This window comes from Hyperolius riggenbachi, chromosome 7 (assembly GCF_040937935.1).
Source record: "Hyperolius riggenbachi isolate aHypRig1 chromosome 7, aHypRig1.pri, whole genome shotgun sequence".
Lineage (NCBI taxonomy): Eukaryota > Metazoa > Chordata > Amphibia > Anura > Hyperoliidae > Hyperolius > Hyperolius riggenbachi.
Genome location: NC_090652.1, coordinates 209205393 through 209218627, shown reverse-complemented (window position 1 = coordinate 209218627; position 13235 = coordinate 209205393). Strand labels below are relative to the sequence as shown.

The 13235-nt window shown below is 38.8% G+C and overlaps 1 protein-coding gene across 7 annotated transcripts in view; it reads left to right on the top strand.

The window, feature by feature from the left end:
- The window catches only part of SATB2 (SATB homeobox 2), a 367270-nt gene that overhangs the window by 82387 nt on the left and 271648 nt on the right, over positions 1 to 13235 (top strand). The window lies entirely within an intron of this gene.

Here is a 13235-nt window from a genome sequence, read left to right as displayed (position 1 = left end):
CAAGGCTGATGGTGTCATTTCAGGTAACCATTTTACAGCTCAAATGGATACCACTGCACTCCATGTATGGTCATTTTTGGATGTAAATCTTCCAAGACAAATTATTATTATTATTCATCCTTCATTTAGTTTTGGGTAAGCACTGTACAGTATATCTTTAAGAATGTTTAGTGAAATTGAGGGCAGTTTCTCCATTCACTGTTGTGCAGCTTTTTTAGCTGAATTCTTTTGGTTGAATTAGTGCCACCGGACACTGGTTGTCTGGAGTGTCTATGGAAATGTCTGCAGATGGCAAGACACAAGAAGGTGCTTGCCAGACTGCCATCTGCAGATAATACTGTAACATGAAGAGATGCTTTTAAAAGCTGTTAGGATTTGACTGCTGTATGTGATCCTGTTAGAAGGATTCTCCTCACTTCTTTTTACCAGTGACACTAGAGACGGTGAGAGAATAGCACTAATGAAGACAGACAGCAATAAACCCAAGACAAATGCAGCATGTTTTCCCTGCAGTATCCCAAAAAATTGTAAGAAGTTTTTGGCTTGAGTTGGCCTCTGAGTATTGCTGAGCCATACAGTAGCCCATTGTGTTTATCACTTTTCAGTGAATGGTTCCCAAAGCTCTGGCGTTATATCAAATAACAAGTGACCTATTTTATTCTTCATAACCATTGCTCTTTACCATCCTAAAATAATACGGGTGGTCTGCTTATGATTCATACCACCGCTTATACATTTTGCTGGAACTGTGTCCTGAGTTCTCTTATGCACTTATGTTTATCCCACATAGATATTTTTTTTTTATGACTGGCACAGCTATGTTGTGACAGCAAATGTGATGTACCAGTGTAGTTTCCTTTGCTGGGTACATGTTAATGGCAAACATGTGTAAATTAGCAGAGGACCACCCAGTGCAGAACAGAATAGGCATTGTTCGGGGTTGCTTGCCTGTTAACATGCCCATGGAATGCAGCTGGCATGTTCCCAAACCATTGTTCTTTCAAAGACCTGTTGAGATGGCCATGTTATCCCTTGTTACATGATAACCTATTAGTCTGTATTTTTGCTTGCAGCACTTAAATGACACATGCTGTTTCAAATCTTTCTGACTGAGTATTTGTAATACAAATTATTTCTGTTTCAGTGTGCAAAGAATAAGGCAGTGCCTTCAAGTCTATAAGGGAACTGTGCATAAAATAGTTGTCTTTAAAGTAGTTTCATCACTGTCAACAGTGTAAGAAAATCATGTGAGAATTTTGCCTATATGAAAGGATGACATAAATGTCTAAATACTTTATCGAATACCAATCAGATACCAGTTTTTCAGTAGTTAAATATAGGAATACTTCCTTGTGTTTGTGTCCAAGTAAGCAGGGTGTCTAAAGGTAGAAAGAAATAAAAAGTTTACTCTAAGAAAAACCTGCCTACTGCACTTACGTAATTAAAGTTGATTTTTTTTTTACTGCTGTAGATTCTACCTTTAATTTGGAGTGTCCTGCCCTACTTTATGATGCCACCTCTGCCCTAATCTTTGGAGCCTGGTTATGAGTACTCCCGAAGGGTTCATGGTAGAGTGATTACACTATCACATCCATCCATGTGTGCACATGTGAAGGGGATCAGCCTGTGGAGGTTTCTTGAAAAGAATTTCAGTGGGTTAAAACAGTAAGGCTCCTCAGATGTAGTCTTAAGGTCTATAGCCACTTGCGATTTTCACAACGATTTTTCCAACAACCGGCAATTTTTTGAGCTGCGAGTGGTCATTCCTGCGATCTCGGGATGTGGATTTGGGCACACAATTACACTAATGACGTTTGGCGATGTGCAGTGATGACGACCGTCACGATGGATTGGATTTTTAAGGTGCCGATGTCTCCCGCGCAAAGTACCATGATCGCTGGACTTCCCTGCTCATGCCCTTCGCATGACGTTGTGTGACGCCGTGTGTTCCCTCAGGTAGGAAGATGGATCAGGGAACCTTGTTCAGCGGGAGTTGCCGATTTGAGGTTTCTTGATCCATCTTCACGTGAGTATTGAGCTTTACTGTTACTTGGGGAGGGAGTGTGGGGGATAGTTGCTTAATAAAGCACAATCCCAGGATTAATTAAGTAAAGGAATTAATCTGTGGCCCACTGATAGCAGATTTGGTATTCACAGGGCAACTTATAAAAGAAGGTGTTTACCAGAATTCCGAGTTGATGTTCCCATGATCAGTGTCCTGGGTTCTTTATTAAGTTTCTTCCTGCTGGGCAGCTTCATCTGTGTAAGATGTGGGTTAAGGGTGTGGCCATGACATAACAAAAAACAATATGTAAAAAAACATAATTATTTGCTAGGCCAGCCCCTTCACACTCACTTCAAACTAGGAAAGGAGGGATAATCAGGGGCCAGTCTGGACCTCAAGTGGACTGCATATCCCACTAACTCATTAAAGGGGACCCAAAGTCTTGCACAGCACACAATGAAAAGTCTTTATTCCACATATAGTTACTTAAGAAATGAACTGCTGTGTGTTCTGCATTTGTTTAGCCACATCAGAGTGTCCAGCTAGGTCCTATCAGCAGCTGTGCATCAGAGCTGTGCCAAGGCACTCTATTTATAAGTAAATACTGTGGCTTAACTCTTTCAGTGCTGCCTGGAATGTGAAACCAATTTAACCCTCCAGGTTTATTTTGGATTTCCATAGATTATAATGAAGAATTATTTTTTTCCATAAGGTTATTATCCTGTTACTAATCTTTTAGATCAGAGCGGAAGTTCTGAGTTTAAGTTAGGACAATAAATACATAAATTAATACATTTGGTCTGAAATTCCTTTACATTTTTTGAAATGCTAGGGTATGCTGCAGGTCATATCATATTAACCAGCCAGCTTGAGTGGCTGATTTATCAACACAAGAAGCAAGAAATGTGATGCAAAAGTTTAGCAGTTTTTCAGTGCAGCTGTTTGAACTGCCCCTGTTGAATGCAACAACGATTTTGATAGGCTGTTTGATGTGCCCATTTGCCTTGACAATGGGTATTTGCAAGAGGGGGAAAGATTTATACCCATTGTGATGGACCATGTTGGGTGTTTTTCAGATGACAAAGCTCCATGCTGAAAAACAATGAATCACTAATAACTGATGTGGGGTGCTGTACAGCGTTCATCAAAAGTAGTTGGTCACCTAAAAACACTTAAAGCTCAGTGGATTAGTTTCTCATACACTGCAAAATGGCATTCCCACAAGCTCTGATGCAACAGTTGGCATTAGCTGGTAAACTGTTAGCAATCCAGATCAATAGGAGACTTACAGGCACTTTTAACTTTTGTCATTGCTTTGGGTCCAAAGACTAGTATTATTGTTTCCTTATTTTGTATTTAATAGAAGATTGCCCCATATTTTTCTGTTTTGTGAATGTTCTTATGTTATGCGAATCCTTTTTTTTTCTTTTTCCTTTCTGTGTTTATTTACATTTGGTTCATGTATTTTGTGGCTGGTGATGTTTACCCCGTTATTGTTATTCCTGTGTAGTAGTGTTGACTAGAAAGGATGGTGATAGAGTTACCACTACCACAAGTTTAAGGATGATTAATTCCTCAAAATAGGTGTATTCATTTTTAAAAAGTAATACATCCTACAGCTAACTATAACCAACCTAACTTTCCCTGTAAGTGATTGTTACGTATTTGTAATGGTGTATTAAGCCACCATGTAAAATTAAAGACACTTCAAAGACACATTACTAAGATAAAGAACTGTATTTAATAATATGGAAGCCAGCCCACACCTTTATATCCTACTGCCAGATATGTTTCCACTTTTACTTCTGGGAATTTTTTTAAATCTGACCAGGAATCACCATCATTTAACTCTTCTGTATTGCCTACCACTAGTCCTGTCCTCACACCTTTTAGCAGCACTGCTTTGATCAACATTTATTTCCATGTGCAGCCAAGCTGGCACTGTGTGTTTTACAGCTGTGTTGTAGGATTCATTATAAACCTTACTCCAGGTGAGAAAGAGATTGTTGTACACAGATATCCAGTTTAACAAGACCAGTGGAAACATTTCCTAAAGGCCTAAGGGTTAAGCAAGGGGAGAATGAGTGAATGATCATGTAACATTGAGTTACTGTAATATATGGCTGATGTTATGGAAACATCACACTATGTCATCTGAAGAGGTAAAAATGTGTGCAGGTTTTCAGTATAAGACTAAATAATAAAAAAATAATAATATAACCATCTGAAGTAATTGTTGTGTGCTACTCTGAACAAGGACGGCTGCCTCTCTCATGATCTCAGAAGTGTTTCACCCAGTATTTTTTTTTCTATTGCTGTTGATGTATTAGAAATAAGTCAAATATGTCATACTAGGAAAATGAATTTTTATATTGCAATTGGTTACCATTGGACAAGGAAGTTCTAAGATCATATTTGCCATCTGACAATGTGTGTACCCTAAACATTTGCAAATTTTAAGGGTTCTCATAAACTATAAATCCTTCGCCACTTATTTGGACTTATTGTATGTGATGTTGTTAACTATTAACCTCTAGAGATGATATTTTTGCACTATTTTGTTTTCAAAATTTAGAACTGGTGGACTGGGCAAACTTTTAATCAGGTGGAAAAACTTTGTACTATTTCAACTGCCCAATTTCGGTGAAAAATCTTGTTGCTTGGAATGTCCCCATACTAGTTTGATTAATATTTCTTACTTTTTGTAAGAAATTTGATACAACAATACTGCCAGGTTTATTTAAGGTAAAGCAGATATTTACATTTATTAATATAAAGTTTACGGGAAAGTAGATTACATTTTATCCTTTATCTTATTATTATTGTGAAATGTGATTAGCTTCTCTGATGCAGAATTATGTTTTTTTTGGAATGTGTTATTTAATAAACTCTGTGTACTGAAATGTCTATTTAAACAGCTAAAACACCACTGATGCGTGTTTTCCTGTCTACTTATATCATTCTGTCAAACCTCTTAATATTGGATTCAGATTTTTTGTTTCTAGCTTCTGATAACAATTTTGATGACAGCAACTAATTTAGTTTGCATCTATTTGTAGAGAAAAGTATTAAACAGCATGGAATTTCATTACATTCAAGAAAGTAAGTGGACTTAGATGCCAGTAATTTATTTCAGTAATTTTTAGTATTAGTTATGACTCTGAAATACATATATATATATATATATATATATATATATATATATATATATATATATATATATATATATATATATACTGTATATATATATATTATTTTTTTTCAATACCAAGTGAGTAAATATGGATTTCAAAAGAAGTCCATCTGGTCCAGGAGACAGGATAGCTTTCCGACAATAGAGGAGATATGATGAGCTTGCGTTGACAGCAGTTGAATTTCATAAAGGAAAATGCCACTTAAAATGCCACTAATACATTTCCATAACCCTACTTAGTGCTTCACAAGTCTTTTTACAGTTGAATGTTGTTAAGAAGTTATCTTTCCATTTCAATCTGCATCCAGCTAAGAAAACAGCAGCAGACCGCTGGGCATGCAGAATGGCCCCATGCTTTCCTATGGAAAAGCATGTAACCATCCACTTGTCCATCTCCACTATTTTTAGGTTTGTGCATTGTATTTTGCTACCCACAAATCTGACCTACAATGCAGTGGGTGCAGCAGGACAGCTGTAGACTGATAATGTGTAAGCATATTTGTACTATGCGGATTGGTATGAACTGACCCTATTTTCGACACCTGCACTAGTCCTTTGACTGGCAGATAATCTTTGTAAAAGTGTATTTTTATGCAAATCAAAATAAATTGAGCTTGTTGTACATTTTTGTCATTAATATTTGAAACATATAGAGCCAAACGGAGAGTCAAACTTAAAATAGTTTTTCTCATCAAAGGTGAAATGTTTAGATTTTGGTATTCTCCATCTGTTTTCTTTGATGATTCAGACCTATTTTAATTTTCAGTAAAACTTAAGTGACAACAGTGGAACAGAGAATCGAAATATAGCCACGTACACTGTAAGGATTGGGCAAGAAAGCCAAATATAGTATCACCCTGCATGCCACATTCACAAGTCTACCTCTCTGTTCAAAATTTTACAGTGACTAATGTAGTCCAATAGCATTGATTTTTCACCACACCTGATTGCAAATTGGCCTGATTTTAGTCATGAAAACAATCAAATATTATCAGTCAGTTTTGGAAAAAGTAACACGTTTCAGGAAGATTCAGTTAAAATTCTTGTATTTCAAAACTGAATAAGGGCTGTGAAATTAAACAGACTGAATCAAGCAGCTGTATTAAATTTATTGTAAAGCAAAGAAGACTGGCCCACTTCAACTGTTCCCACGGCAATGGGGAATCTTCAAAGTATTAACTAAGTATGGATTAAAGGGAGTAACATTCATCTCTAACATTCATCTGTATGGATTATGTTTTTCTAAAGGTTGTTTACCCTTAGGGTAAGATCACACTGAATCCGTGGCGATGTGCATCCTGCATACTGCAATGGATTGCTAAATTGGCATCTTCCGGGCAACATGCATGTCGCAAAACATTGTACCTCATCACATCTCACTTGTAACGTGGGAGTAATGTGCACATTTTTTTGTAGTGCACAGCTTTGCTTGGGTTGTTACAATGGAACTTGATGCACCGCAGTGCCAACGTGATGATGTGAATGGGCCTATTGTGGGACCATTGTAGCATGTTATTGTACAGTTATTACTCAAGTTATAACACACCACAGCATGCATAGTGTGAAGGCACCCTAAGTGTAATATCATGCTTATTAATGTTTTGAGCAAATGTTAATTCCATTTTGTTTTACAAAAATTTCACTGATTTTAGTTCAACTCTATATAATGTGAAGAACAAGGAGAAATGGCACTAGTCTAGTTGATGGGACCCAGCGAGAAAACTCATAGACCGATGGTGACTTCCTGCTCACGCCAATCTGGTTGTGTCCAGTAATTTGTAAGAAATAGGGGACCCAGTGGGAAACACAAAAGCTAAAGTCGCACACCAGAAATTTTGTCTGCATAACATTGCTAAACCCATTCGGTTGGTGGCATGGATAGTGTTTCCTGCTGGGTCCTGTATTTCTTAAGAATTAGGTGTTGCAACCAAATTGCCATGAGCAGGAAGTGGCCATGGACCCCATTAACTAGACTAGCGCTGAAGAAACACTATTTCAGCCTATTTTTATGTGCATATAAAACATAGTCATGCCACTGTGTGTCTAACAGAAAATGGCCCTCTTCTTCAGGCATCATTTTAGATGTTATCGGAAGTAAAACCCTGTATAGAAGTAAATATTAAACACGTAGGTGACAGTTGTGCTAGTTACTACCTAGGAGTAAGTGTCAGGTGGCATGCAAGTATACAAGGAGTCCAGCAGGCTGAATGCCATGAAATCAAGTCAATTATATTAAATAAGGTGTCATGAAAACCATTCCACAATTCATACCTTCTGTTAATGTCTTGTTCTTTTTTCTGAATCTGTATTCAGAAACTTTGCATTTTTTTCTACCTTTATGATTTCATTGGCTAGCACCGTACATAAATTATTTTACTAGTAACAGAAAATGGGAATAGGAGTGTCAAATTCGTTGCCACTTGCTAGCTAATGGATTATTAATCCATGTGTTGAAAATGAGTAACTTAAACTTTGTAGACATGTATGAGGACTGTCACCCTCAGGGATTGAGACTCAAGATTCAGGGCTAGGTTCTGTACAGATGCACCACGAGTGTGCAGGCTAGAGATATAAAGGGGGGTGGAATGGTGCAGCACATGACAGAGCAGAAGGTTGAGTAGGAAAACATTGTTTCATGACACCTTATTTAACATAATTGACTTGATTACTACTACACTGCGCATGTGCAGAATGTCTGCTTTGTGCCTTGTGACCGCACTACCTGACAACCCCACGTCTTGTACATGCTCACTCCCATCACATTACGTACCCAGTGCTCGTGCGCTCCACTACAGCAGACATACTGCGCAATGCGCAGCGTAGAAGTCTGGGTCAGAGGGCGCCGGCCAGGAGTAAAAGAACAGGGCCAATTACCAGAGAATGGAGGCTGACACCGAGCCATGGAAGGTGCGGCAAGCATCTGCACAAATCACCACACATGGTAGGCGCCATTCTTTAAATAGCTTAAGCGTTAAGGTATCCTTTAAAGGTTCTAGTTCTGTGCAGCTAATTAATCCTGCAGCAAGTTTGGAATTTTTGGATAGTCTCATGGCAACAGTACTCCAAATAGAGCACAGAGAATTGTCGTCAGGGTTGCCAAGAAGTAAAACCTGAGCACACTGTTTTAGAACCCATTTATATTTATGGCAATTTTATAACAAAATTGCCATTTCTGTTTAATCTATGATAGTTTTGTCAAAGTATATCAAGATAAAAAAGTTTCCTAGACCAAAAATGTGTTTAGATATAACTACTTTACTTATAAATGAGAACCTTCACAGTCGTATACGGCGTAGTATTATTCACAATCCTTCAGTTGTAGAAACCTCTTATGTGCAACAGAACTGGCATTTACAGTACTTAATGAATACAGTCTTTGGTATCACTAACATACAACACTCTTGGCTCTTGGTGTTTTTTTTCTTCCTGTTTCTAATGTTTCCTCAGCCTACACCCCATAGAATAGAACAAGAAGAAGAACAATTTTCGCGCATACACAATAGTACTAGAGTGAGTGACCAAATGACCAAATGATTCATATGTGTATTTCTCCACTCTAATTCAAACTAAGTTGGATTAGAGGTGAGTAGTTATAAGCAAAATTTCACCTAGCCCTAAATCACCACTGACTTAGGGAGGAAATTCAAATAAGCCAATTAAAACCTTTAGATGCTGGTTAATTAACCAGCTGCCAGATGCTTTAATTAGCTTAGTTTCTTTTTCTTTCTGGGTTAGTGGAAATGTTCATGTTAGGAGAATGTTTTGCCTACCACTTTTGCAATGGGAGAAAGTGGAAGTAAAATCTGACTTAACATGCTCAGTGGTGTAGCAATAGGGGATGCAGCGGTTGTAAATGCACCAGGGCCCCCATGAGGCCCTCCTCCAGTCACTGCATTAGCTCTTTACTAGTGCTTTGTTATCATCAATAGACTATTCCTTTTCCTCTGCCAACCAGTTTGGTAGGCCTGTATCATAAGACATTTCTGGGGTAAGATGGGGATGTGGGGGGGGGGGGTAGTGTAGGATATGCGCTGGCATCCATGGTTTATTGCTACTGCCATACCCATAGCTATTCAATCACACAATCAGATGACTACATCGGAGCATCAGGAGTGACTGATTACACGATTGGTCAATACCATATACCATATATAGTGACTACTTTATTTCTTTTGCTTCAGATCAGGTTTTGATGAATCCATTGATCACGCACCTGATCATCTTTGATTTATCAGAAGACTGAACAAACGTTTAGGTTACAATGAACATGATCTGTAGGTTGTATTTCATGACTTGCTCACACACACAATGCCAGCCTAAGCATTAGAAGAATGATGTACTGTCAGATGTCCAGCACTCCACAATGCATTGACATATTCTGTGTAACGGCAGGCAAAATTACCGACATCCTTTACTTTGTTTGTGCTCACTATGAAAGTTCCATATGGGATTTTGGCTAGTAAACACGGCCACCATGAAAAAAAAGCAATAAAATCAAGCAAAAACAAGTCACAACAATGATGCTTTCATTGTTAGGGAACAAGGCAAACGTTATAATATTTAATCAGCTCTAAATCCATATTAAAAACCATAGCTTCTTTAACTCTTTTGCTGCCAAATGCGGGTTGGCAGCACACAGAAAAGCTTGCTGGCAGCCAAGTGGTTGTAATGTCTATTTTTCAGCTAATGACTTTCCTGCAGATGAATATAAAATGCCCATATAAAAAGATGATTTATTAGCAGAAGGCTGAGACACTGAGGAGACGCATTAATAGGATCCAGACATCCCCATGCAGAATCTTCCTATTCTTTCCTATGTGATGTATGAGAAACAAAATGGGGCACATAAAAAATAAGCAGCCTTGACACGCATAGTCTGTGAGAACAGAGCTGATGAAAGGAAGAACGAGGAGGTATAATAGCTGCTTTATCTGTCATCAAAAAACACTTGTATATAGAGAGAAGCACGTTTAGATTGCTTGGAGGAAGTATGCTACCTTTATTAATGAGACAAACATGCAGCTCTTAAAGGGGAGCGCCTCCAAAATGAACATTTTACATGGAATCGATTGATGTGTGTTTTCATTTGTTTTCTGGTGAAAGGATGGTCAATGGTCACACACTGACAGATTTCTATTGATCAAATAAATGATCAAACAGTGCAGCGATCTGCTAAAGTAGATGTGCAGAAATTGAAGCTAATTAACTGAAATGTACTGTATTGTACTTAATGTATTAATGTACTGTACTGTTTTTGGTATATTTGCTCTAGTGGTCGCCACTACTCTTGGTAAATTATGTTTATCTGCCTACATCTTCTCCTCCTCCGATGGTGCTACAGCCCAATTTGAGCCTTGGCCTCCTTCAGTTTTCTGCCCCATCCATCTCTGTCTCCGATTTTCGAGGCTTCTCTGCAGGTTTCTTAACAATTTTACAGGAACAGATTGTTAGCCCATTGCCCAACCCCCAGAGTTGGAGACCAGGGTGTCCAATTTAGTCTGGAATATCACATTTGACCTGTCTGGCTAGGGAGGCCCTACCAGTAGCTAAGCTACCACCGGTATAGCTCTCAGGATCACTTATTCACGCAAGCCCCACCACTGCTACAGGGTAAGGATACCTTCAGTGGGGATCTGCCTACATCTGGCTAGCCTAAAACTATGTGCACACGCTGGTTTGAACTCAGTTGTGGTGGATGAAAAAGACTGACTTAAATCATGAAAGAAACCAGCATGTGTACAGTGGCCAATTAACATTAAAGATACCTGATGTCCAAGCACCATCTGATCGCACTGTTCTCTCCACTCCCCTGCCAGCAGTAAATTGATACCCACTTCATGGCAACAGACGCGTCACTATATTTACAAGAAGGTACTGCACACCCTATGTACGCTAATAAATGCACTGGGTACGGTGGGTGCTGAGTCTGTAATTAGGCTAAAAAGCCCTAGAGACTATATATATACAAAAGGACTCGCACACCAGCATGAGATTCATCAAAATTATGTTGTAAACACAAACATTTATTATATACAAACAAGTGCAAATAATGCACTATGCACAAATATATTGGCAAGAAAAGACCAAACTGGTCAAAAAGAAATACAGCATAATGGTATATGTCAGCAAAACATGAAGTAAACAGGCAGTATCCCTTTAAAGGACTTACGAGCCCAAATAATAAAAAAAAGTTAAGTACCTTAATCATTTTTAAATGCACGGAGGACGCCGTCCGCGCCCTCCGTGCTGTTCCGCCGGGTCTCCCAAGATGGCCGCCGGAGCCGGCCGCGGCTGCGCAGTCCGCTTACGCGTTAGTGCGGCTGCGCAGCTCTAGGGCCTCCCCCCCCCGATCCACGCACAGATGCGTTCGCTCATTTGGTACAAAAACTTCTAGGTGGTTGCAAAGCCAAATAGAGTAGCCCTCCCAAAGGAGGATAGATAACACATAGGGGAGAAAGAGGTGCCCAGGGTATGATAAAACTATGTTAAAAGCAACTAAAAGGAAAAAAGTTTGAGGTGGCTTACCTCAATCGCTGGCTTGATTTTCTTCTGGCACTGTATTCGGCCTGAGGAAGTGGGCTGAGATCCATGAAACGCGTTGCCAAGTGCATAGTAAAGTATGTTACAAATTATTTTGAACGTGTCATCATTGAGGTAAGCCACCTCAACCTTTTTGCATTTTAGTTGCATTTAACATAGTTTTATCATACCCTGGGTGCCTTTTTCTCCCCCTTTGTTATGCATAGTTTGTCCACCTTCAGGGTTTCTGTTGCGTTACATAAGTACGAATGTTGTTCCCAGCTTTATATTAACCCATTCGCGTTCGGTCGTTTTCACTTGAGAAATGCTCACCTCCCATTCATTAGCCTATAACTTTATCACTACTTATCACAATGAACTGATCTATATCTTGTTTTTTCCGCCACCAATTAGGCTTTCTTTGGGGGGGGGGGGGTACATTTTGCTAAGAGCCAATTTACTGTAAATGCATTTTAACAGGAAGAATAAGAAAAAAACAGAAAAAATTCATTATTTCTCAGTTTTCAGCCATTATAGTTTTAAAATAATACATGCCTCCATAATTAAAACTCACGTATTGTATTTGCCCATATGTCCCGGTTATTACACCGTTAAAATTATGTCCCTATCACAATGTATGGCGACCATATTATATTTGGAAATAAAGGTGCATTTTTTCCGTTTTGCATCTATCACTTAAAATAAAAAAAATATAGAAATATTTCATCTTTACATTGATATTTAAAAAGTTTAAACCCTTAGGTAAATATTTACATGTTTTTTTTTATTGTAATGGTTTTTTTTATTGTAATGTTTTTTGTTTTTTGTATATTAAACATTTTATTTGGGTAGTTTTGGGAGGGTGGGATGTAAACAATAGGTTTATAATGTAAATGTGTGTTGATTTTTTTTTTTTTACTTTTAGTTGTAGTATTACTTTTTGGCCACAAGATGGCGGCCATGAGTTTGTTTACATGACGTCACTCTAAGCGTAACATACGCTTAGAGAGATGCATGGGGGAGGTAACAGCCAGAAAAGGCGCAGCTTCCGAGGGAAGCTGTCGCTTTTTCAGCGGGGGAGAGGAATCAGTGATCGGGCACCATTGCCCGATTCACTGATTGCCTGGCTAACGGGCCGGGAGCGCGCGTGCACGCACGCGATCAGCTGCGGGGGCGTGCGGTAGCGCGCATGGTTCCTGGACGTAGTTTCTACTTCCAGGAACTAAAATGGGTTAATGGATTTATATAGCGCAAACATATTACGCAGTGTTGTACAATACATAAGGTTACAGACAACGATAATTGGGGTGTGACAGACAACACAATCCAAGTAATGAGCAATAAAATAAATCATGCCAGATCATACACTGAAGTAGTAGTCCCAGTAATACAAGATTGTGTTATTCTATGGGTAGAGTGCACAATCTTGTGATACACAAGAAAGGAAGGCCCTGCTGAAGGCTTACAACCCAAAGGATCTGGGGAAGAGGAGTCCTTAACGTATTTCTCTAACGTATA